Source organism: Rhinolophus sinicus, linkage group LG05 (genome assembly GCF_036562045.2).
Source record: "Rhinolophus sinicus isolate RSC01 linkage group LG05, ASM3656204v1, whole genome shotgun sequence".
NCBI lineage: Eukaryota > Metazoa > Chordata > Mammalia > Chiroptera > Rhinolophidae > Rhinolophus > Rhinolophus sinicus.
In genome coordinates this window covers 28,821,281-28,847,938 of record NC_133755.1, presented here as the reverse complement: position 1 = coordinate 28,847,938, position 26,658 = coordinate 28,821,281, and the positions used below count along the sequence as shown (strand labels likewise).

The 26,658-nt window shown below is 43.7% G+C and overlaps 1 long non-coding RNA gene across 2 annotated transcripts; it reads right to left on the bottom strand.

Annotated features, from left to right (window-relative positions):
• Nucleotides 1-2: 2 nt before the first annotated feature.
• LOC141571529 (uncharacterized) lies at nucleotides 3-25,217 on the bottom strand. 2 transcript variants are annotated; one of them, XR_012496311.1, is made up of 2 exons: nucleotides 25,095-25,217; nucleotides 3-438 (listed from the first exon to the last, which is right to left on the bottom strand). It is a non-coding gene; the product is annotated as an uncharacterized LOC141571529 (long non-coding RNA). The 2 variants fall into 2 exon arrangements; XR_012496312.1 differs by lacking the exon at nucleotides 25,095-25,217 and adding an exon at nucleotides 4,265-4,425.
• Nucleotides 25,218-26,658: the final 1,441 nt, after the last annotated feature.

The window sequence follows — 26,658 nt, the reverse complement described above, 5'->3', positions numbered from 1 at the left end:
ACTGACCAAAAAAGTTACAAAATATAGTATTAAGTGAAAAGGCACAAGCTGGATTAAATTACATATGGTATAATTGCATATAGGACAAAACAAAATTAGATATTTGTAGTATAAATACGTAGGCAAATAAATGTAAAAAGATTGGCTAGAATCTTGCCACCCAACAGTAGTGACCTCTAAGGGCAAGAAGTGGAAGGCATGTGAAAAATTACGCAATTTTCTTTGGTGTGCTTACATATAATTCAAAATTTTTTACAATGAGAATGTATTTTCATCAAAAACATTTTTTAAATTAAGGGAGGGGGGAACAAAGACATAGACACAAAAATCGCAGAGCAGAATTTTCTGAAGCTAAGTGTGTCAGTCCAGAGATTGTAATTTCTCTTGAGTGTCCAGCTTGCCCTTTTCCTTGCACCAATCCTGGAGCCAGACAGGATGCTGGGCAGAAAGAGATGGGGGAAGACATTAAGGCAGAGGAGAAAGGCAGAAAACTTCCCCAACTTTCCAGTGCACCTCAGATTCCTGTCCCTTTCTGAGATATAGTGTCATTCCACCCCAGGTTCATGAAACATTTCTCTCCTTAACAACACATTTTCCCTTTTTTGGCTTCAATTAACTTAAGGTAGTTTACATAGACCAAAAGAAAAAAAAAGAAAAACAAACTCAAAAAACTACTCTAAGAAGACCCCAGATCATGAATGCTTGTGTCCCCAGAATCACCTGAATCCCCAGGTTAAGAGGCTGGTTTACTGTGTGGAGACCACAGGGAGCTACAGAAGGGTTTTAAGCAACTATGTGACAAGCATTTTAGAAATACCTCTGAGAAGCAAGCAAGAAAGACAAATGTGAGAAAGGCAGGACTGAAGCAAGGTGTCCAGTTACAAAAAGCTTTTTCAATTGTCCAAATGAGAGATGGTTTTAAGACAGGAATCTTCATACTCTGCTCTAAAATTGCTGATTGACTTAGATTCACTTGCATTCTGAATTATTCATTGATTTATCCAAGAGAGGGAAGGAATAACCAAATCCCTACAATGGCTACAAGAGCTTATACTACTCTATCAAGGTATCGTGCACATAAAAATAATCTTTGCTGGTTCTCTGGTATGTCCACAGTCAAGTCCAGACTCTTTAGTACAACATTGCAATCTGTCCCCAACTTCCCCTTCTGTCTCATATCCCAGCCTTCTCCTCATGTACGCCACCAACTTGGAGACACCGTCAGCTCTTTAATGGGCATGGGCTTTCCTGGGCCTCAGCCTCTGCACCTATATTCTCAGGATCTTGCTGTGGGGACAGAGTCCCAGAGAGCAGTTTCCAGGCTCTTGGCCTCACGTGGAAAGGTGCTGACTTGGGGAGTAGATGGCCATCAGCTAGAATTAGTTGGCCATCAGCTGTAACCAGTTAGCCATCGGCCACTGATATAACTGCCGTGGCTGATCTAGCAAGCGTGGGTTGCTGTTAGCAAAGGGTTGGTTGGGTGGCAGAGAAGCAGATGGCAGATTGCGGCTAGCAAGGATGGTTAGCAAGCAGGTGGCAGATTGCGGATTGTGTGGCTCCTACTTCCTGTGTCTCACCTGGCCGCCAGCAAGACTGGGGTGTAGGAAGACCACTCGTTGGGGTACTGGCAGATGTTTGTTTTTGTGTCTTGACCAGCTGCCATAGAGAATATAGTGGTATGAACTACCTATCCAAGGATCCATTGGTGTTCCTTTTTGGCCTCACCATGTCCTGCATTCTTATGCAGGGAGCGAGACCAGAGACCCTGCGTGACACTGGCCTGCCATCTTTTTCCACTGGGTGAACCTCTCAGCTTAAACACAACCTCCTCCCCAGAGCACTAACACCCCTTCATACCACTCTATTGTAATAGCATGATTTATTTGGGCCTGTCCCTCCCATTGCTCCAACGGGCTCCAAACCTGGCTGATCACAGAAACACCGGGCACGAAAATTTGTTTTGTTGTTGTTTTACTAGACGCCCAGGCCCCACCCTAGACCTATAAAATCTGTGTCTCTGGGGAAGGGGTAAAAGAATCTGTATTTTATAAGGCTTTCCATTAACTTGTAGTCATCAGTCAGGAGGGGAGGCCATCTGTAGCTTGTAGACCACATCATTGTGAAGCTTCCTGGACCAACCCCACTGGCTCCCTTAGTATTTTGTTCCCATGTCTGTACAGCTCTTGTTAGATCTGTGCGACATGTGTCCCATTCCGCCATATTGTATAGTTATTTGCCTACATATCCCACCCAGCTTCTTGTCTGCCCAGATGGCCTATCTCCTACCTAAACATGAGCCCTGAGGGCAGGGACCTCATTAAGTGTCACCACAGATTCCAGGCATATGGAGGCTTGGGGAAGACTTACAACACGCATAAGGAATAAAAGCAGGAAAAGCCTCTAACTAGAGTGCAGTGCATGTAGGAAACTACAAGTAATTATTTTCAATTCTTTTTTGGTTTGACTAGGAAAAAAGATGATCAACAATCTGGTTGCCAAGTTGGATGGTAGATGGCAGCCATCCAACCTAGAGTTGATTATATACATTTTATTTAAAAAAAAACAAAACAAAAAAACACAGAGGTCCTGGGAAGCACAGGGTCTTGTTCCAGGTCACAAAACCAAGTAGAGCATAGGAAGACATCCTAATTCTGGGCCCAGTACTGCCAGCAACCACGCTGACTTCTTACACATCCTCCAAATTCTCCCTTGGCTTTTGTTTGTGTGGCGCCACCTCATTAGCATGTAACAATGGACATCCAAGGTACCCTCCTGTTTTCTATTTACAATTTAAGTGCCCCCATCACCATCTGCTTCCATTGTCATTGCTATTAGCTAAAGTTAATGGTTTTTAATTAAAACCCTAAGGCCCTCCCTCCTCTACCCCACCAGGTTATCTATCTAATGTATTCTCAACAGCCAATCACCGTTTTAGGATTGGCACCATGTACCATTGTAATTGTGATTACCCTTCTTTCATTTCTTGGACTCTTTCTGGGGAGGGTAATTCAAGATACCCTGTTTAAAGGAATTTCAACAACCAGAATTTCCAGTTGGAAATTCTTACAATGGCCGCCAGGCATTGTGGAAGGCTCCAGGTCTCAGGTCCAAGGCCTGGTCTGGTATCTCAGCCCCACCCCCCACTGACAGGGAGCTGGAACCCGTGGGCCTCAGTTTTCACATCTGTAAGCTGTCTGCCCTTGTATCCCTGAGGATCATATCATACAATCTATCGAACATGGTTTGTAATCTTTAAACCCTCTTGAAAGCCTGCCATGTACCAGGTACAAAACTAGAGGCTTCCCACATTTTATCTGGGGAGGTAGGCATCAAATTGTTAAAGAGAAAAATACAGGCCCACAATGGTGTCACTTGTGCTAAAGCTCATGACACCAAACCTAGACTTAATATCTGACTTAAATGCAGTTTTGACCTTTACCAGAAAGGTAATCTTAAACAACCAGTCTGGAATGTTCTGGTCAACACCACTAAGGCAATCTGTCACGTGGGCCCTCTCCACCCTCATCCCCATTTAGGAAGAAGAGGCAATCTGCATGATAAAATCCTTGCTATTTCCTTCCCCCCAAAAGTAGATGACCTGGCCTAAAAATAATATTTTCTTCTGCTAATAGCTCCCAAGCCCCACCCTTCTTCCTAAAACAACCTTCCATTTTCTACAACCCCTCAGAGCGCACATTTAGTTGCTAGATGGGATGCTGCTCGATTTATGAATTGCTTAATAAAGTCAATTAGATCTTCAAATCTACTCAGTTGAATTTTGGTTTTTAACGATGTCATACTATTACATTTAGGAAACCAGATTCGTCCTTGACATCCCTCCCAGTGTACGAGCGCCCCCTCCCTCATTTTTATTCCAACTCATTGATTCTCTCTGGAATCCCCCACTTGCCCCTCAATCCCAGGGACATTGCGGAGTTCTCTCCCAGAGCATTTCTCTCCTGAATTACTGACAAAGCCTTGCATTTTGTTAGGTTCTTTCTATACTCCTGAGGGATCTCTTTGTCCTGCAAATCTCTTAAAGCCACTCCCCTAACATGCTCCATTGCCTCCTCTACAGTTCAGCTGGGCTGGAACTGCCAGTCCCCTGCCACCCTCCCCCACCACACACACTCTGCACCACCACAGTGACATGCTAAACACCGGAAGCTGCTCCAGTGCTCTTTCCATCTCCTAGCCTTTGAATCTGCTGGTGCCTTCCCCTTTGACTCCACCTGGCAATTCCTCCTCTGGGTTTAGGAAGTACCTCTCTTCCCCAAGCAGGAAGGCTGATGGATGTTCCTTCTCTGGGCTCCGTTAGCACTCATGCATAGCTCCATTATGGCATATCACATTTCTGTTCAGTGCCCTGGAATATACATTCTGGCACCTAGGTTGGAAAATACTTGTTTCAGGAAGGGTGAGAAATTGACATTAATAGGGTGTAAAGAGGAGGTGAGGCGTAATGCCTGGCACATAATGGGAGATGAAGCTGGACAAGCAAAAGCTAGAAAAATCTTAAAAGCTTTGATTGCTAAGAAGCTTTGGGTTTGACTCTGTAGGTGATCAGGAGGTTTTGTGCAGGGGGCAACACTAGGTGGATGTTTTTAATGAGATAATCTGATTCTAGCATAGAAAGTGGACGGGAGGACAGAGAGATAAAAAGAAAGGAAGTTAGTGAGGAGGCCATTGCAATTGTCCAGATAAAACATGAGTGGTTACCCAAAGGGGGCAGTTCTGGGGTTGGAGAAAGGGGACAGATGGAGAGGATACAGAGAGGCATCTAGCTTGGCAGTAATTAAAAGGAAATGCCATTGAGTGCTTGTTTGGTAATGTGGGAAGGGTAAGCTTGTGGGGAAAGGTAGTTTATTTCGTTCATAATGAATTTGTGTACTTATAGGTGTACTTATAGCAATATCCAAGGTAGTTGGAAATATACCTAGAGTTGAGTGTAGCGAGGAAGACTACAGTATAGATTTCTGAGTCTTTCCCATAGAGATGACAGTTAAAATAATAGAAGTGGAGAGGATCACTAAGGGGAAAATTGTAGAGTGAGATAAGAATCTAGCATTTTTCCACATGTCTCTTCTTGTTATAATGTCACAAATCCATAAATCAAGTGACATTAATCCACTTGAGAATTCACTTTGAGGACAGCATTCTTTGGGATTAAAAATCTTGATGATCTCATGACAAAGTTGTTTTCTGCTTCTATCATCACCTGGACCTGGAGTGTTAGAGGCCTCTACTCTCTGTAAGCCCTAAATAAATCATTATGCTGATCAAAATATGGGCTAGTCAAGGTCAATTATTAGTTGGTTGTCAAGTAGCCAGGCAAGAAATGGACAGGGTGGTCCTTGGTGTTCAGTAACACTCTCTTCACATTTGGGGATCTGTAACAGAAAGCTCTCAGGAAGATTCTAACAGCATAAGGCCAGGACCTACCTGCATCCTCTGAGAACCTACCAGCATTCCCTCCCCCTGCACATAGTTGGGACTAGGGCTGTGTTTATCATTTGAGAACCTGTTCCCCTGACCATAGCTGACCAGAATAGGGGAAGACCCTTAAAATAAAATTAAAATTTTTTAATTAAAAAATTTTAAATAAAACATATAAACATTTTATGGTTTTTAAAATAAATTTAGTAAACCTAAAAAAAAAATAAAAACGGGGGAAGACCCCTGACTCAAGTGGGTCAGTTACTCAAGAATCTAGGGATGGCACAGATACTTGGGAGTCGGTGTACTTGATGTACAAGTACATAACACATTTTGGAATGGTGAGGTGGGGAGCAGCTATCTTCTTCATGAGCAGAAAGCTCATCGGCAGAGAAAGCAGAATAAAGCAGAGAACATCAGTGTAGGAGAGAGAGAGAAAACACACTGAAAAATTGAGAAAATGACTGCCTTGGCACCTCACAGCCTTCCATTTCCATATCTCAGTCCCTCCAAGGCCATTTTTTGGACGCATAAGTTCTATCATCCTTTTTGCCTAAGCTGATCTGAGCAGACTTCCGCTATTTACAAGCAAGGAGCCCTCACTAACTGACAGTAGCCATCTGAGTAAGAGCCTCAAGGAGAGAAGTGGTTAGATTAGCAGGTATTACTGAGAAGACTCGGGAAATACTTAAATCCTATCAAGAGGCTGAAGTATTAATATATCTTTAGGACTGAAATGGATTTAGTAAAAACTGACCTGATCAACTGTTACTGTGACAGAAGAAAGAATTCTGAAAGGTACAGGAGTCTAGCACAAAATGGGTGCTTTGCAGTGTTTATTGAACGGCTAAAAGGAAAACATCAAATTGGAGCGAAATTCACAACAAAGGGAAAATACTTCTTCTACATACTTTCACCTCTCCTTCTAGTGAAGGTTTCTACAGAGCTAACGCCCACTACTGACTGTAATGGGCATTATCTTGTCCATCACCGCCAGACCCCTCCTCCCCCTGTTCACCTCACTCAACCCGTGTCTGGACAGGGTACGTGATGCACGCTGGACCAATCAGAGCTGTCCCCTGGCATTTTAAAATTTCCAGCCAGAGAGAGGGAGGAAGGTGCAGCTCCATTCTGGTGGAAGATGTGAGGCTGATTTGGCAGCCAAATTCCCAGCTGAGCAGAAGCCAGTCTGCAGCAGGAAGGAAAGATGTAGATGATGCAGAGAGGAGGTGACATTTGAGTGTCTGACTCCATTTGTTCCTGAGGCCAGCTGCCCCTGCTCTTCTTGCAGTTTGGTTACATAAGCCAATAAATAAAGCCATCGATTGGGACAGCTGTGCTGTGGTCAAATGTGGGGCACAAGGGACCATTACACCCAATTGCCACTGAGGCAGGATTGCCTTAGAGATGGTTTTCAACCTGCCTCTGTGCACAGACTTGATTAACTCTATGCCCCCTTTATTTGAGACCCAGGGGGAGATCTTTGGAGGGTCAGTGCTCTGTGGTTTATCTTTTACCCACGTGCTCAGGCTAGAAGCTGCAGTATCATTCTGTGGGTTCTTGCAGAGCCATGGAGGTCATCAGCATGAACCTAAGGGGTAAAAATGTGTTGCTTCCTCCAGCATTCATTTTCCTCTTCCTTCTTAGTGGTAGATTTTATTCAAGGCAGCAATTCATCTATCTAAAAGGCATTTCCCATCCTCTTTTGACGATAGTTGTAACCATGTAACCGGGCCAATGAAATGCAAATAGTGTTGTGTAGTACTTCTGAGGAATCTCCTTTAAAAGAAGGAAAAGGTCTTATGCCCTGCCTTTCACCTTACTTCTTTCCGCCTGCCCTAGATCCTGGAATTATAATAGCCTTCTTGAACCATGAAACTCTAAACCAATGGTAGCTCCACTGTCATCTAGGACCTGGGTTCCTTCTATCTTGCTTCCCGGCCCTAATTAGTGCATTGTCTCATGGATGAAGATGGCTGTCAGTTGCATATAATAGACTAAGTTCACGAAACAGTAGCAAAATAAGAAAGAACTTTACTTCTCTCAAATTGTTTTTCTCCTTAAGAGAGAAATTAAGTTCTGTCTTATTTATGCTACTGTTATGGGATGTTGACCTTAAAAAAATAGACAGCCATATATTTCTCCAGCAAAATGGGTTTCTTCCAGAACAACAAAGAATTGTAGTTTATGACATGCAGGTCTAATGGCAAACACCACACAAGTCCAAGGCCAGACAAACCTTTCTTTTTATGGGCTTGGGAGAAGCTGTTGTAAAGAGTCCAATGGAGGAAACTGAAAGTTCAAAGTATAGTGACTTTTCATTGGCTGAACTATGGCAGTCTCCCATTGGCTGAACTGTTACTGAGCAAGGAGAAATCTTTTCTTCACCTTGCTAAAGTAGTAAAACAGTATCACTTCCTGTCAGAGATGCAAGGTACATCTCTTCCTGTTGGGGTCAGCAGTGTGTGTTGAGTGACATGCACATGAAAGTTCTCTTTTCTACCCTATGCTATGTATCATTTTAAATGAGGTTTCTGTTTATTGATTTTCACAGGGTTTTGTCTATTATATGTAACTGAACCTAATCATCCATCAAGTAACCTAGGGTGGGCACTAGAGTATATTGGAGGAGTCAGTAATGGTGGGGCCAGTTCCAGGCCCGCTGTGAGTAAAGGGGACTGCCCCAGGGGAATCAGCTTCCCATCTTCAGGACCCTCCTGAACTTGTTAGGACCTTCCAACAAGCAAATGGGTAGAGAGCCTTCATCTGAGTTATTTCTGAGAGGAGGAAGGCTAAGAGGGGTGTTGTTAACCTTTGCCTCTTTATTGAGGGCAAGACTTCAGGTTCCCTAAATGTCCCTGCTTTTTTGTTTCCTTGCTTCAGGATGTCTTTCTAGAGCCTAGAGTCTAGAAAACCGCTGCCCAATAATGCGAGCCACGTAATACAATTTAAAATTTTCTAGTAGCCACATTTAAAAAAAAGTAGGTGAAATTAATTTTAATAACATAGTTTACTTAACCCAATATATACAAAATATTATCATTTTCAATGTAATCAATGTAATCGATATAAACAGAATCATTATGTGACTCGCCTGACGACCCCAGTTGATTAAAGGGGACGTTCAGATGCGTGAAGTTCCTCAGGTGTTTCTTAAATACATGGCTTCATATACAGTGTAGGCAGTTTCACATCAGTGGTACCCACGTGCCAAGAGTTAAGGTCTTGTAAAAAGAAAACAGAAAGAGTGGGAGGCAGAATCATATGATGAGTGAGGTTATTCTTGATCACAATCACTTGGGAAACTGGCAAGTTCTCAGACTGGCAATAGAAACTGGGGTACAGGGCAAAGGCAGATGCAGAAGGGCTTTCCCTCTTTTGGCTCTCAATTTCCCAAAGAGTGGGAGGTTGCTATATGTCCCTTGGCACCTAAAGAAAGGTGAGGACCTGGAGCATGAAGGATTAAGACCAGGGGCTGGTGAAGTTGTGCCAATTCCTGTGGGTGAGCAGTCATCTTCACACGGCGCCCTGTGAAGTACCTAGTTTGTGGAGATCTTCTGGGGGCTGCCTGGGGTAGGATGCAGGGGGAGTAAAGGGGAAGCCTAGTGGGGAGAGCTCTGTGCTCCCCAAGCTCTCCCTCAGCCTGAGCAGGGTGTGATTTATCTATTTATACATTAAGGTTTTGCATACTATTTTATTTTCAAATGGCTCTACAACCTGAAAACAAAACAAAACAAAATGACTGAAAATTGCTGAGATAGATGAAAACAACTGATGCTCAGAGAGGGTAGGTGATTTTCCTAAGATCACACAGCTAATTAGTGGTAAAGCCAGGATTGACATGACTAGGTCTGTCTCCTAAAGCTAAGCTCCTTTTTATAAGAGAACTAGGTAATTTCCTTGGGTCCTGCAAACATGAGTGCTGCCTAGAGAGCCATGAGACCAAGGAGCTCATGTATCTCATGGAAGGATGAGTCTTTATCATGTATTAATAGTATCTCTGCATAATGAACTCCCACTAAGAATGTAGCCCCAATGAACAGGGGAGAGGAAGTCTTAGGACTCCACAAAAGATTTCTGACATTTTTATTTATCAAGAAACAGCATTTTTTGTGTGTGTGAAAAAGAAAAATGGAGAGAAATATGGGAGAGGACTGAAGTTTGAGTCAAAATACCTTCCTGGGACTCTTCAAGCCTGTATTAGCTCCATCTTTCTATCTGTCACACAGTGGAGCTCAAGAGGACTTATGCCTGAAAGGGCTTATAGCTGCTTATGAGCATAGTCTCAGGACCACATCTAGCCATTCTCCTTCCAAACTGATCATTAAAACAAACTTTTTCAGTAAAGAAGGGAAGGAAGGAAGAAAGGGAGGGAGACAGGAAAGAGGCTGGGAAGAAAAAAGGGTGGGAAGAGGAGGAGGAAGGGAGGGAGGGAGACAAAGCCAAGCAAACCTCAGTATTCCTCCAAGCATGTTGCTACTACCTCAGGACCTTTACACTCCTCCTTCCCTCTTCTCTAGAAATCCTCGCACCTCATTCCTTTCCTTCACTGAGGTCTTTGCTGAATGCAGAGGCCTTCCTTGACAACCCTACCTAAAAGAGCACCCCACCAGTTTGACCCTACTTTTTCTTCATAGCATTCATCAGCTTCTAACATACTGTATAATTACTTTTAAAAAATGATCATGAAATTTTATTTCACAGTTTTGAGTAATACTGGCAGGTATTTTGTAGAATGTCTATATTTGCTTTTAAATATATCATTTCCCTTTCTCCACTAGAATGTAAGCTCCCAAGCTACAGAGACTTTGTTTTGTTCATTGCCATATCCTTAGGTAATAGAACAGTGCCTGGCACATAGGAATTTCTCAATAAATGTTTAATGGAAGAATGAACAAAATAAACAAATTATAGTCCAGACATACGGGGAGTTTGGAAACAAATTCTACCCAGGCCTTCTTTCAGGGTGCCCAGAGATGAGGGTGAATGCAGCTGTCGTCAGGGTGCCTGTGATTTGTCTGGGTTCACATGGCAGAGCACACTGAGTATTGGCAGGGCGAATAGAAGTTCCAAGGAATGCATTAATCATCTTGTCAGGAAACTGGAGGCCTCCAGAGAAGTGTCAGACAGAAGCAGTGCTATGACTCTTGGTCTTACCCAGCAGGGCAAACAACCATATAAGTGTAGGCAGCCACACCTATACCTGCCTTTCTCTGGAACTGAGTCTGGGTGATGGAGCACCTTGGTATCATACTGGTATTATTATTGGTGTGGGCATTGATTTCTAGGTCAGTGTGGGGTTATCTGGCTGTGGATTTCTTCAGGTGGCATTTGGAGTCTGTGGGTCCTCTGGCTTCCTGGGAAAGCATTGATTGACATGGTAGCTCTTTCTCTGGCAAAGGAGAGGTTGAAATTGAAATGCAGAAGTAATAGAACTCAATGCATCTGCCATGCCTCACCCTTAAGAGACCCAAGGGGGTTCAGGCTTTGGTAATTCAATTGTATGTCATGGAGTATTAGGTCCCCTTAGGTTGACCTTTAGGCCTGGATGATAGGCTTTACTACAGGTGCCATTTTTTTTTTCTTTTTAATAACCATATAGCATTTCCCCTCTCTTCCAGCAGTGTCAAAATACAGGATTTTAGGGCCTTAGTGTTTCCAGATTCTGAGACAAAGTAGCACCACCACAAGATTGAAGGCATCTGTCTTTAGCACAAGTCTTGCATGAAGATAGACACAGGAAGAAAGATGACCTTAAACTTCTGAAAATGAAGGTTGCAACCAGTCCAGCTGAATAGAAAGCTTTTTTTTTTTTTTTTTTTCAGGAGGTCAATCAAGGGGAACTTATGGGAAAGGGAGAAATCAGACCAGAGGAATAGTCTGTAAAATCCAGGAACTGTTTGGGTCTTTGATGGCTTGAGGAGTTTCCAATCTAGAACCACGGTCGCCTTTGCTAGAATCAGCATGCCCCGGCTGAAACTGTACCCTGGATAGCCACCTTAGGCCGTGACAACACAGTGTCTCTGTTAATGGAGAGGTGATTGTATTAGTTGTGGAGAGAGGGGATTTCTAAGTTCCTGTTCAAAAACAAATCCCAAAATCCAGTGGCTCAAAGAACCAAGAAGCTGATTTCTCCCTTGCATCTCAATATCTGAGATTACTGTGGAGGTCAGCAGGTAACTCTGCTTCTTGAAGTCATGCAAGGGCTAGGTGCCTTCCTCTTGTAGTTCCTTCATCCCCTCGGTTTATCTTATCTCCCTGGTTGAAGCTGGGCCATTTGCCTTGTCCAGATTTCAGCAGCAGGGAGGAGGGAAGAGACGCTGTGTCAGCCCACATTTAGCACTTTGAGACCAAGTTCAAGGAATATAGATTCAACTATGAGACTCTTTAGGATAAAAAAAAGTAAAAATTCATCTTTGCATCCCAAATCCCTAGAACCTGGTACAGTGACTTCATATGAAGGGTGCCCAATAAATACATGTTGAAGTTTGTGTTAGTTAAGGTTCTTTTAGTTGCAAGAAAATATTATTGGGAGTTTAGTGGAAGCTTCTCTGGAATTGAAAAAAAAGGAGCAAAACAATCAAGTCTTGGAAGGAACAGGAACTAGCATAGCTACAGGGGCCTCAGCAGCTAGAGGTCATGGATACTATCTCTAGGGAAATACTCTGAATTCAGCTCCCTAAACCTACAGGCTCAATACTGATTCATTGAATGCTCCAGATTTACAGGCAGGAGAATGTGGCTGTTCCAGGCTGGGCCAAAGGTCAACCTCCAATACTCAGCCCCAGCCAGTAGCAGGAAGGAGAAACAGACAGGACCCCTGGGTGCCACCCCAGTGTATTGGACTTGTTTCCAGAGAAGGGAAAATTGTCACATGAATTATTATCCAAATGCCTGACCATACCCTCATTCAGGAAGCCTTACAAACTGTAGTTTGTTAGGTCCTGGAGCCCAGAAGAGGAGATAGAGCAGCCAGAGTACGTATGATATGCTATTCAAAAGTAGCTGAGTCTTGAAGGTGATTTTGCAATTAAGTACAGCTTGGAATACACACTAAGCAGTGGTAATCTTGGCAGCGTCCCAGCGTGCTTTCCCACTTTCCCGGGAGGCTTTGGGAGGCAGCCTGAGAGTGTGAAGAATCCCCACTATAAGTGTAGGATCTCTGTCCTTCTGGAGGCCTTGTATCTTCTGCCTTCTCCTGGCTGTGTTTGGAACCAGTGATAGATGGAGGCTCAGTCCAGTATCTGTGTCACCACGAGGACCACAACTTGGCTTCCTGCCCTTCCCTAAACCAGAAGCATGGGCCCCCAGCTCTGCCAACTTGTTTTGCCTCTGTGTCTCATTCCAGAGGGGCTGACCACTCCTTCCTGGAAGTGGTTGCAAAGAACATTATTCCAGAGCAAGCGCCATACCAAGAGCCAGAACTCACCTGCTCCAAACTTCCCAAAGATGCCACAGTGCTCTCTCTGACTGTACTCTTGACACAGGTATCTTATATTCTGCAGTGAATAACCACTTATGATCCTATTGCACGTCAGAGTTAGGAAGGGAGGATGGTTGTAACTATGCTGTCTCCCTATTCGGGTTTAAGATGAGGAAGACTGCTCAGTCAGCGTCCATCACACAGCTGGAAAGGTTAAGAAATGATGTATTTCCATTAGGAATTTGCACAGCTTGACTGGCTGCCTTAGAAGGAATCAGATGCAATTATAGCAACTAGCCAGCCTAGATTGGCCAGTCTGAGAAAGGGCTTCCCAAACTAACCTGAACTAACGACAGGAAAGTGTTCTGCCTACTCATGAGCTCCATTCATTCCTTTGTGTGGCCCTGGATCTGTGGCTCTGCTTAATGACATCCATGTGTGACACTGGCTACACCCAATTTGAGTTGCCCATGAAGGTGGCACAAGGGTTTGGGAGGCATGTTGATTATTCATTGCTGTGTAACAAATGACCCCAAAACTTAGTGACATAAAACAACAGTTATTATCTCAGTTTCTGTGGTCAGGAATCTGGGCATAGCTTAGCTCGCTGTCTCTGGTTCAGGATCTCTCACATGGCTACAGTCAATTCGCTGGCTGAGGCTGCAGTCAGCATAAGGCTCGATTCTCTCAGAGTAAGCAAATGAGAGAGAGAGAGAGAGAGAGAGAGAGAGAGAAAATACACCCAGGATGGAAGTTAGTCTTTTTGTAACCTAATCTTAGAAATGATACCTGTCATGCAGGGAGGCCTGCGGGGTCTCTGCTCCCACTCCCCATACAAGAACGCAGGATATGGTGAGGCCAAAAAGGAACACCCACGGAGCCATAGGTAGGGGAGTCATACCACTATATTCTCTCTGGCGGCACTATACTCTCACTGGAGGCTGGATCCACACTGTCCGCAAACCGCCATCCACGCTTGCCAGCCCAGCCGCCATCTTCTTGCTAGCCCCCATTCTCTCTCTCTTTGCTAGCACAGCCACAGCAGTTATATTAGTGGCCAATGGCTCACTGGTTACAGCTGATGGCCAACTAGCCACAGCTGATGGCCATGCAATCACAGTTGATAGCCATTTACTACCTGAGCCAGCACCTGTCTATGTGAGGCTGACAGCCTGGAAACTACTTTCTGGGGCTCTGCCCCCACAATACCCCATCACTTTTGCTGTATTTTTTTCATTAGACATGAGTCATTAAGTTCAGTCTACACTCAACAGGAGGGGATTACCCAAGAAATCATCTTACAGGCTGCCTACCACAGGAAGTCCTGCAGATGGGATGCCAACAGGGGAATGTCACTTGTTTGTCAGTAGGAAATGCCAGGACAGAGAAATGTGAGATATTTATGAAAGTCAAGGACAAAAGGCAAATCTAAAGGGCTGGGATGTCAGAGTGGAGAGGTCAGGCAGAAGAGGAACCAAAGAATGAATGAGAGCCAACAATAGAGTGGCCTGAGACAGGAAAAGGTACACATGCTTTGATGGGGCACTGAGGAATCAATTCGGGAAGCTTGCTCCTAAAACACAGCTGTTCTCTAATGCTTATGGGACAGCATTGTGAGGCATAAAGCTGGGCAGAAGTAATGCAGGTGGGTGGTGGTACAGTTAAACAAGACCAGAAAGAAAGATGGTCATTGATTTGCTTTGGAACAAGTTCATTTTGTGGTGTTTGTGGAACATCCAGGTGGAAATGTCCTCTGGGCAACTGAAAAAGGATGGAAGCTTTAGAGTGGGCAGCATGTACATGCTTGGGAGCATAAACACTTAGAATGGGGGCGGGGGCGGGGGCAGGCGCAGGGACCATTCCTGTCGATTGCAGAACAGTCAGATCCTCAGGCAACTACTACTAAACGTGTTTCTAACACTTACCTTTCCTCTTTGAGACCTGTCATGAACCTGATCTGTGTCTACCTTTTTCTTGAAATCAAATGCATTTTGAAAATAATAAAACTTTATTTTTAGAACAGTTTTCAATTTACAGGAAAATTGAGAAAGTAGTACAGAGAGTTTCCATATGCCTCACACTGTTTCCCCATTATTAACAACTTACATTAGGGTGGTACATTTGTTACAATTAATGAACCAATACTGATACCTTGTCACTGACTAAACTTCATAGTTTATTCAGATTTCTTTAGTTTGTTTTTTTAACTTTTTCTGTCCCTGGCCACCCATCCAGGATACATTAACATTTAGCTGTCATGTCTCCTTCAGTTTCTTTTGGTTGGGACAGTTTCTTGTTTTCTGTGACCTTGATAGTTTAGAGGAGTATTGGTTAGGTATTTCTGAGAATAACCCTCTATTGGGAATTGTCTGATGTTTTTCTCGTGATTAGACTGGTGTTATGGGTTTGGGGGAGGAAAACAGAGGTAAACTGCCATTCTCATCACCATTAATACATCATTGGTGATGTTGACCTTGATCATCTGGCTGAGGTAATTTGCCAGTTTCCTCCCTTATAGAGTAACTCTTCTCTCCCCGCCCCCACCTTTCTATACTGCACTGTTTGGGAGGAAGTAACTATAAGCAACCTACACTCAGGCATGGGGAGTTACGTTCCACTTCCTTGAGGATGGAGCACTACCACAAATTATTTAGAATTATTCTGCATGGGAGATTTGTTTTTTCCTCCCCATTTATTTATTTAATCATTTATTTATATTAATATGCACTCATGGGTATGTATTTTATACTTTGGTTTCTAATCCAACACGACTTAATTGTTTTGCTCAATTTATTTCAGCTTTAGCCATTGGAAACTCTTTCAGTTGGCTTCTCTGTTCCTTTGACATACTGCCATCATTGTGGTGGTCCTGTTTTATTAGCACTTACTTACTTTCTGGCAATAAAAGAGACTCCAGGCTCATCGTGTATATTTCCTGCCCTAGTCTTAGCATCAGCAATTTTTCTAAGGAGCCCTGGTTCCTTTCATTGGAGAATGATATTAGAAACCAAGATCTGACCACTGGGTGTGCTCAAATATATTTTCATCCTCTGCTATGTCCTAACCTAAGGTAAAGTGTGCTATACTTTTGCATCGGCCTACTTTTGTTTCCATGTTGGCTTCCTAATTTCTTTGCATACTTTGATGGTCATTCTTTCTTCTGCTTTCTATATTTAATGCTGCTTAAATGGGCTTTGGCTGGACTGACGTCCATGGGTTGTCACCACTAGATTCCTCATCACATTTACTGTTTCATCTTTAGACTTGAGCTCCTACAGCCATTTCTTTCCTTCCAAATACAAGAGTACTGCCATTTTATAAAATAAAACTATGACATTTGCCTTGAGTTTCTGAGCTTGTAAAAATGAGAATTCTATTGCTAGGGAAGGAAAGATGGAATCACCAGAATACCTAAGGAGCTGGAGTAAGTTGGAAACCTAAAGCCGAAAAGGCTTGAATGTCATAAAAATATGTCCATTTTCTGTGCTTAATAAAAAGCCTGGGTCAAAGGAAAAGGGAGTAGTATTTATGGTGTTTTTAAAATAATTTATATCTGCTGTTGTCACCCTGAAACCCAAGTATGGCCAACAATCTCTTTCCCTTCAGTTTAACAAACATAGACTGAGCTTTTATAGAAAAACCTTTTAAATAAAACACATACAAACACACAAAATAGTATAGATTATTCCAAACAGCATAGACAAAGTGAGGTAACAGAACACAGTTTTCTTGTCTTAAGATAACCACGATTTGCACAGTTTTCATTACAGCAGACCTGGGATTATTCAAGGTCTCATTTCCATCCCTCAATCTGAGGTGGGGGTGGGCAGCATTGCTGGGTCTGATGGGAATCTGAGATCCTTCCAGGACCTTCCTGGGCATGAGCCCTCATTTGCCCCTCAGACCAGCATGGGATGCCTGGCCACCCTGGTGGCTTTCTGGCCCTTTCAAGTTCTCCTCAATTTCCAATTTACTGACTCCACACTCATTGTCTGGGCTTCAAGTCAGCTGCATCTAATTTTCCAAATGTCCCTCCTGGTGTTCCTTTTTCTCTGTCCTGGAAGTTCTACCTTTTTCTCTGTTCTATATGACTCTCCAAAGAATACTTCTGAAGGCCCTGATAAACCTGGTTATACTCTTCCATGGAGCTGGATCTCTTGCTAGCTTTAGGTGTAGTGTCACCAATGAATGCCAGCTGGCTTCTGGAGGCCACTGCCTTCTTCACTTGGAGTCCACCCCTTCCCCAGGGTGCAGTCACTGCTCTTTCCTTCCCACATTTTCTAGTGACCCTCTCAGGAAGGTTCTTTTTTCTTTGTTCACCCCTGTAATGTTCAGTTCTAACGGTATTTGTTAAACCAAGAAGACTGACCTCAAATTCAATGATGGCAAAATCCTTTCTCAGTCAAATTCTGAACAGGGACCAATTATTCCAAGTAGTTCTCATTTGATCCCTTACAGTCCCTCTGACCCCAATTGGTTTTTGCAGTATAAATCACTACAACTTAACATCCAAAAAATACCTTAAACAACTAACAAGGTGATTGCTAAGGCAGAGATGAAATGGGGTGCCCACTGAAGGGATAACGAACACCAACCTCTCCTATGTGCCTGTTCGATTATTTGCCGTGTTTCCCGGCCAGTAAGACCTAGCTGGACAATCAGCCCTAATACGTCTTTTGGAGCAAAAATTTTGGAGCATTAGGGCTGATTGTCCGGCTAGGTCTTATTTTCCGGGAAGGATGGCACCAAGTTAGGAAAGCAGAGTGAACATTCTTCTAGGGAATCCCATAGTGATGGAATCAGATGAATGGGTACTATTACTTGTATATCTTGCATTTTCATAGTCTGAGAGAATTGATTGATTGAGTGGCACCATTAAAATTGGAGTTTCTTTAAGGGTCCTATAAGTAAGGGGATGTGTCAGCAATGTTTAATCTATATAGAATATAAATATCACTCTTGAGGTGGTGACTAGGGTTAAATCACAATGAATTATAAATTGCAAGCCCTGACTACTGCTGATTCAATGGAATTCATATTCACAATTTTCCCTTTCTGTATTTGTCGCTATTGAGATAGACCACTGGTAAAGTCATTGAGTGTCTGCTCTAAGTTAAATACACACTGTATCTAGAGGAGAGAATGCTTTGGCATCATCCAAGGAAACTTGGTAGGCCTATTTTCTTCTTTCTTTGGAGATTTACACTGACATATGCTCTAATTATTCTTGCAGTTTCATCCATCACATTAGAAGCTAGTGAAAGGCTATAAAAAGCTTCTCAGTGTCCTTTGCTATAAGATTTTTATTTGTGATTACTTTCCTCTGGAAAGAAAAAATCCTACTTGGAAGACTTAATGTACTAGTAAATGTGAAGCAGAAGGCAAGGTCTCTTGCAGGCATAGGAAGGGCCTACCTGGGGATAGGATCTGATGTTTCTGGGCCATACCACCACATAGATATACAGCGGGCACTCATTTCAGCATTTTCTGCTGAGCTATTGGCTCTGTTCTCTGTCGCAGGCCTGAGACAGACTTATACCAACCTAACCGTCTCTGCTCCAAACCTCCTTAAAGACTGCAAATCTTCCAGATTGCTGTAGCTCTCAGTTTTCCACTAAGAACATATTCTTTGCTAACCTGTAACAACGTATGTCTCAGGAAAAACTGAGGCAAAATGCCTGGGGTTTTTGCCATAGAAAGGTAATGAGATCACACACACCAGAATTGGATTATTTGATCTCTAGTTAAGAACTGGAGAAAAATAGTCTGTATTTTAAATCCTGTACCTTGGAGAAAAATGCAATTGCTGTTGAAGAGTACATCAATTATTAAGTGCAGAGCCAGTGCTATTTTGGTTGTATCTACAATAAGATCATTTCCAGGAATACCATAAGCTTCTCTTCAGTCAACCCCAGCCCCAATCTTTCCTCAGACAGAAATAACAGCACTGGGTATGGGAATGGGTTAGGGCTGGGGTTGTGGGGCAGGGAAATAGATTGTTACAGGGACAGAAGGATAAGAACAGCAGGTGTTTTTGAAAATGGACTCCTAAAGTAGTGAATTTTGGTTCATTAATGTTGACAAAAGCAGCTGTCCTCTTTGCAGAATGGAATAGAACACAGTGGGGAACTTGAATTTATTTTGAGAATGTCTTTGATTTTTATGAGTAGAAGCATCTCTCAGGCTGTTTGAATATGCCCTGTGATGTGATAAGAGGCAGAGTCGGGGAATCCCACTCTCTCTGCTTGGCTCTCCCCCTTCCTGTTCTGGGCTGAAGGCCTGCTTTGCTGGAAAGCTTCTCCTCTTGATCTTGAGCACCCAGTCAAGTAGTTGGGTCTCTGAGATGTCAATCTACCGTCAGGGCAACAGCCTTTTACATTTCTTTGTATATTTCCTATAGTTCCTGAGCCAAGACACACAGAACCTCCTGAATCCACATCCAAACCTTCTGGACAGTTTTTTTTTTTTTTTGAAACAATTTTACAGTGTTCAGTTCAATGGCAGACAGTTCTTTCCTTGTAGCCCCTGGTCTGTTTCCATATTATCTCCTTCCTCCAGGGACAGGAAGGAAAGGATGATGGGACCCAGACATGACTGAAGCTGATTCCATGAACTTTTCTAACTAAAACACTTGCCAGATAAGGAATATAGGGGTACTCACTGATTTAGGATTGGGGCCCACTATATGAGTAGGCTTCTGCAGTGCTCTTAAATGCCAGGAAGCTGGCATACACTGTAGGTACAGAGGGAAAGCAGTGCCAAGATCTTCTCTGCCAGTATGACAACCATTTAACAAAATTAAAGTTGTTTTTCAGACAGAGCCTGGATTTCCCAAGTTGGTGAATTCCAGATTCACTATATGTATACACTAATACTGCCAGTTCAGCACTCAGAGAACATTATTTTAATCAATAGTAATAGTCACTCAGTCCTTCAACAAAGTTATCGGAGCCTGGCACTGTTCAAGGAGCTGGGAACACTGCTGTGAACTAGACCCAGGGTCCCTGTTCTCGTATGGGACGAGCAGAGGCTGGTAGGGGGGACAGACGATAAACAAGAAACAGGTGGATGAACAAGATGATTATTTTATAGTAATAAGGGAATACAAAAATAAGTTGACATGCAAGAATGGATGGTTGGGGAAGGCTTCTCTGAGGAAGTGACATTGGACATGAGACTTGACTGACAAGAAGTCAGCTACGTGATGCTCTGGGGTCAGAGTGTTCTAGGCAGAGGGATCAGCAGGTGCATAGTCCCAGATGTAACTGAGCAGAGAAGGAGGCCAAGTTCCCTATGTCCAGCATGCTGATGTGCTGCAGTGTTTGGGTCCCCTTGCTCGCCGTCTACCATAGCACCAAGGGCGAGGTCATGGGCCACGGACATCTCTATTTTGGCTTCAAGAGCTGGATTACTAGGCTGCGTCTTTGCCCCATAGTGCTACATTACTCTGATAAGACCCAACAAGAACTCTTCAAAAGTTTTAAGGAATAAAATAGGTTCCAGGAGTAACAAGCATTCAGGTTTCATCTCACAAGGTTTTATCTTCCGAGGACCCAGCAAGGATGGGCCCGAGGAAAAGGAGAGGAGAAAATTTGGTAGGAGGATAGATGCTGAGATTTTCTTCCTTTTTTTTTCAAACTATTTTTTTTCAAAACTGAAAACATAATTTTTGCACTCAGTTAAAAAAAAAGGCCAAAAGGTTTACAATAACCAATAACAAGTAGGTCTCATATCTACCCCAACCTTCCCAGTCCCTCAGCGAAGAAACAGTCACGCGTAACTATATTGTACGTATCCTTTCAGAAATCTTATCGTATATCTATATTTATATCTATACATCTTTACTATAAAGAAGGAATAATTTAGGCCATCGCTCAGGACCTAGGCTTTTTTGTTTAGCAGTCTGGCTTAGCAGTGGTTATCCATGAGCCTATCTGAACAACAGTATTAGGTTCATGGATATGCTATTATTTAAATAACCAGTCTCCTAATTATGGACATTTAGGTTGTTTCTAGACTTTTGCTATTGAAAACAATGCAAAGATCCTTAAATGTACTTCTTTGTGAAATATGCAACAATATCTGTAAGATAAATTCCTGGTGCTAAAATTGCTGGACCACTAAGTGTGTGCGTATTGAATTTTAATAGTCATGGTCAAATGTACGCTGAGCTTTTTTACACTTCGGAGAAATTGAAGGGGCTCTTCATTATAGATACTGTGAAAGAGTGCATTTTGGTCCAATCTGGAGGAATAACTGTCAACATTCAAAAATAAGCTTAACTGAAGTTCAAGTTTTAAAATTTTTATTTTTACTCTTTTATTATGGACTATTTCAAATAAATAAAAAAGGAGAGAGATTAATGTAATGAACCCTCATTACCCAGCTTCAACAATTACCAACTCAGGGCCAATTTTGTTTCATCTATGTCCTCATCCACTTGCTCCTGCCTTTGATTATTTTGAAACAAGTATCAGACATTATATCATCTCCTCAAATATTTCAGGATATGAAAGTGGCTTTTTGAAGATTAGTTATCTTGTAGAATGACCCACATTCAAGATTTGTCAGACTGCTTCCTCTGGTATTACCTAACTTGTTCCTCCCTCCCCAGGGGCGTTTAATGCTGGGTAGAGTGGAGAGTTGGCAGTGAACCAGAAGGGAAGCAAAAGAACCTACATGGATTTTGTGTTTCAGAATTAGGTCCAGCACTTAGTAGGTGGCTGTGGGACCTTGAGGAAGTCTTAACTTCTTGAAGCTTCGTTTCCTCATCTGGAAAATGAGGGTGATAGTAAGAGCACTTTTGTGGAAAGCTGAGCTCGTGTACACATAAAAGGGGCTGTTTGTCACAGTAAGGAGCAAGGGACATGTAGTGGTGGTGGGAAGGGCCGTCCCAATCCAACAGAGCAGCAGGATAGGAGTGAGGTTTGGGTGAAGATGACAGAGAAGAATGGCCATTCTGTAATGGCATCAAAAATATTTTTGCTATTAATGATGAGGCCACCCCAAAACATGGAATTTTGGCATGAGAATTATTTTGAGCTGAAATCATTTAAAAAACTTCATCAGGTACAAGAAGGGTGCTCTGGTCCACCCCCCTTTCTTTCCTAAGAGCAGGAAGTAAAACCATCATATGGAAGATGTCCTCCCGATATCAAGAGGAAAGTACCGTTCTTATCATCAAGGAGAGCAAGTTGAGGCCGAGAATTCTGTACAAACACATCTTGTTACGATATTTCTTATCTTCCGTTAGCTTCCCCATATATTTTACTTTTCTACAATTGCCTCTCTTTGTTCAAGGTAGTATAAAGGCTTTGGGTTTTGCCACTTCTTTGGGTCTTCCTTACGAGGGCTCCCATGTAATGTAAAACTTATATTAAGTAAATTTGCATGCTTTTCTCCTGCTAATATGTTTTATGTAAATCTAATTCTCAGGCCCAGTTGAAAACCCTAAAAGGGTAGAGGTAAAATTTGTCTCCCTTATAATGATTATACAGTGACCCTCTCAAAGCTGGAAATGTGAGGAAGATAATGTTCCTTTTCCTTGAGTAAGAGCATAAAGTGACCTGGAGCAGAAAAAAAGGCAAGGACATTGGTGTGGGGTGGGGTGACATGTCCCTCTGATGGCTTCTCACCTTTGAGAATAGGGTCTGTGTGGTGGGATAGTTCTAAGGGCAGTTCATTGAAAGTTACAGCTTTACCTTCTACATGGGTAATTGTGCATAGTGGGCGATGTCATTAGAGTCTTTTATTTATATAAAACTAGAGACATTGGCAGGCTATGTTTCCATTCAAAAATCTGACTTTTTAAGTCATTCACTGGTTCTGCAGATGCTGAGAAATAAACTGAGGTATAAACATAAACACTTGGAAATATGATTTAACAGCAGAGCGATAAGTATGCTGCAAGGACCAGTAGTGCCAACATCGTATTTCGATTTATAAAACTTCAGGACAGGGTATTCAGAATCCCTGAACACATCCAGTCGTGCAATGCAAAATGATGGAGGAATCTGTGTTCAATCCAGAGAGTCAGCAGTATAAGGGTCACAACTTTTCACTGAATATTTGACATTTCAGGTTACTTATTTGCAATTGGTCACATTTTCAGATGTATCAATTCACTTGTCCAATTTTTATGTATTGGGAATCCAGGAATGACAATGAGCATGGCCTGTTTGGGTTGGTGGAACCATATAGAAAGTGAGATTTCCCAGAGTAATGCACTAAACTATAGCCCACCCTCACATCATCTCATTTAATCCTCACATCACCCCTTTGATGGAACTACCATTATCTATGGAGGAGAAAACACGGAAGCTCAAAGAGGTTAAGGAACTTGCTCTAGGTCACTTAGCAAGCAAATTGTGCAGCCAGGATTTCAATCCAGGGAGGACCCTAATAACCAGTTTGGACTTTATTGTACAGATAATAATACTGGGAGATTGTAATTCTATAATATTGTAATTTTGTAGATGTATAGTCCTTTTTGGTTCTCCCACTGGGGAATGACTTGATGGAAATGAACAGAAAGAAGAGCTGACTGATAGCATAGTACAGGATTCACACGGGGGAGGAAAGAACAGGAGTGCAGAGAGAGCCGATAGGAGGTTGTAGTAGCAATGCAGGCCCTGGAGATGGAGAGACTAGAGTTTGGAACTAGGAAACCTGGATCTAGCCTTGTCTCTACCACAATGCTGCTGGCGGAGGAACCTCAGGCAAGTTGCAGGCACATCTCTGAAGCCTCCTTACTCCTCCCTAAATAATGGATTGATAAATTGAGAGGAGAAAATCTCTTGGTTGTTTCAAACTCTAAAATTCTGCTCGATGCCTTTAAATTTTAATGCATGCTAAAAATTTATATATGAAGGCCCTAAATATCATCCAGAATCCAGAAAAGAATGTAGATGTATAATAATAAATCGTAACACAGTCTTCTTTTCCAAATACCAAGGAGTAAAATTGTTTTTAAGAATGCTTTCTAAACCAGACAAGCCAATTGTTTCTGCATCTTACTGTTTTCTTTGTTTAAGAAAATGATTTGGGTGTTGCTGCTGTAGCAGTGGTTGATGATATTAAAATCATTGGAATATCACTCTTGAAACAAATGAAATGATTTAAACTCATCTCTAAGAAATTTTCTGAAAATATACCTAGGAGGCAGAAATTGTGTTGCTATCAAATTAATTTGTTTTCTTAGCTCAAATTTAATTTAAATTGTGATATTTCTTTAACTGGTTCAATCAACAGACTTTAAAGGGATTTTAGATGGAGAACACAGGAAATACAGTAATGTTGGAGCAAATAATCAACAAAATAGTTGTTCTGAGGCTTGTGATGCTTCTTGAAAGTATTTTTAACAACTCCCTGAGGAATTGACTTTTGGTGTGAAGCCAGGCTCTTCTCTAGACTCATCTGCAAACTTTTTCGTCCTCATATCCTATTACAAATCCATTTCCAAGCTCTGCTAAGCCCTTGGTCTCAGTGTTTCTCAGAATTGAACCTTTATCATTTACAAAGGCTTGGGGGTGGGGTTCTCATTCCTGGGTTGCAGAAACAGCTTTCTCCCTAGAATAACCCAAAAAGAAAAGGACTCTTCCTGAAATAAGGCTTTCATCAAAACATTTGTATTAGTAAAACCTTCTGGGATCCCATTGCTTATAGGATGAAACCTAAATTCTGCAACTGAGATCCCCATCCTTTCAGCCAAGCAAATAGATTAACTTTCTTTAGACTTTAATCCTCCACATCTGAGAGTTTTCTCCTTGGAATGCTCTGCTCTTTCTCTGTGCCAGCTCAAGACCATCATCACCTCCTTCAATTCTGTCTTGAAACTCACTTCCTTCCGGATGTTTTCCGGATTTAGTTGCTACTTAGCAAAGAAACAACTCCCTGCTTTTGAGCTTTTAATCACAGTAAGTGCTTTTAAGATAAATTTTCCAAGTCTAGAGGTAAACAACTTATAGAGTGATTTTACTTTGTGAGAGAGAGCACTCCAATTTTTAGGTGTCTGCTTTTTCCATACTAGAACTAGAGCAAAATGACTCTTTATGGTGACCTCTAGTGGGCATGGGACAATCATACAAAATTATGAAAAGTGAAGAACAAAGTAAAACCCTTCCCAGTAACCGGTTGGGTTCCTCTCAGGTCAGATGACCGCATCCCACCCTGCTCCACCCTCAATTTTTCTTCCAGTATTTGTTTTGCATTTAACATAGTTTGCTTTACGACTCACCTGTTTCGCCTTTGGCTGGCACTGCTCGGGCAGGGCTGCCGGTGTCGGGTGTCGTGTGAATTGGTGGTAGGTAGCAGTTTAAAATAATCCCTGCCAAGTGGAACCCATTGCCAGGGCATTGACCAGAGCAGAGTGCAGGGCAGTTCGCTCTGCGGAGTCTTAAGGGGCTCTTAAAGGTCTGGTGCCGGGTGCTGCAGTCGGCTTGGTGGTGGGCGGGGGAAATCAAGACTTTATGAAAAGGAGGATGAAGATGTAGGCAATGAGCAGTTCTGTACTTGCCAGTGGCAAGGCGATTCTCCTCAGACTTTCACCTCACTCTACAGGAAGCATCAAGATGGGGTCCAGCCACTCTACACGTAGGCGCCCTCTTAGGACCGCTGTCCCAGAAAGCGGGGGCTGGGGCTGATCCCCTCCGCGGGAGGATGGCACCGAGGCTGGGTGATGGGGTGTGTGGCCGCCTTCGGAGCACGCGGTACGTGATCTCCGAGCCAGGAGAGGAAGAGCAAAGTCGGCAAGAAAAGCAGTTGCTGGGGTACCTTCTCTGAGAAATCCTTTGGGCGGTCTCAGAAATCGAGCTGGGTTCTGGATAGTTTCTGGAAAAAGCTCTCCAAACGCTGTCTGTCCCCGCCCCTCAAATCCCGCACCCCAGTCTTTACCCCTCCTTACCATCTTGTTACCTCCCTTTGGGGGCTGTTAAAAGGGCCCTTAGGGGCTGTCCAAGTCTTCCCGATGGCCCGGGCGGGACGCGGGAGCAGGCACCCCGGCTGCAGGGCTTGGCTCCCATCTCTACCCAGGGGCTCCCCCTCCTCGCCTCCCCGCCCCTTGGACCCCTCCCAGCCACTGCAGGCGGGAGTGGAGGGGGAGAGCGGAAGGGGAGGACGGAGTCACGAGGCGGGGAGCCCGAGGTCCAGGGCGAGGCGCCGGGGAATCCCAGCCGGAGCAAGCCCGGGAGGTGCGGACGCGAGTGGGAAGAGGAGGGCGGCGCACGGAGGGAGGTGAGCCGAGCGGAGCCTGGAGCCGAGGAGGCCCCGCCCCTGCCTCTCCTAGCCCGCTCCTTGTCGCCTCCGAACCCGCTCACTTTGCCTGTCGCCTCTGGACGGCGGCGGGGCGGTTGCCAGAGCTGCGGCTGGAGGGAGCGCCGGGCACTGGGAGCCATCCCGCACCGGCCTCTCCTCTCGGCGCCCGTGCCCCTCAGGGGGGTCAGCGCCCCCGCCTTGAAAAGGGCACCCAGGCCTCGTTGGGGGCATCCTCCGGGCGCCAGCGGCAGCGGTGCTGATAGCTTCATTCTTAGCCAGTGGGGCGCAGAGCTGGTGCCGGAGGGGATCCCCCGGCCACCTGCAGGTACCGCGGCGCGGAGGAATCGTCTCTAGGAGTGACGCTGGGCTGCGGAGGAAGCTAGAACCGAGGGATCCCCGCGCCAGCGAAGGGCAAGAGCGGAGCCCCGAGGCAGAGCCGGCCAGACAGCCCGCGGGCCCCGACGGCGCGCTCCGGCGTCGGCCAACTCAGGCAGATCCCGCGCGGCGGCCGGGGGACGGCGGCGGCGCCCTCGGTTTACGGGGCCTCG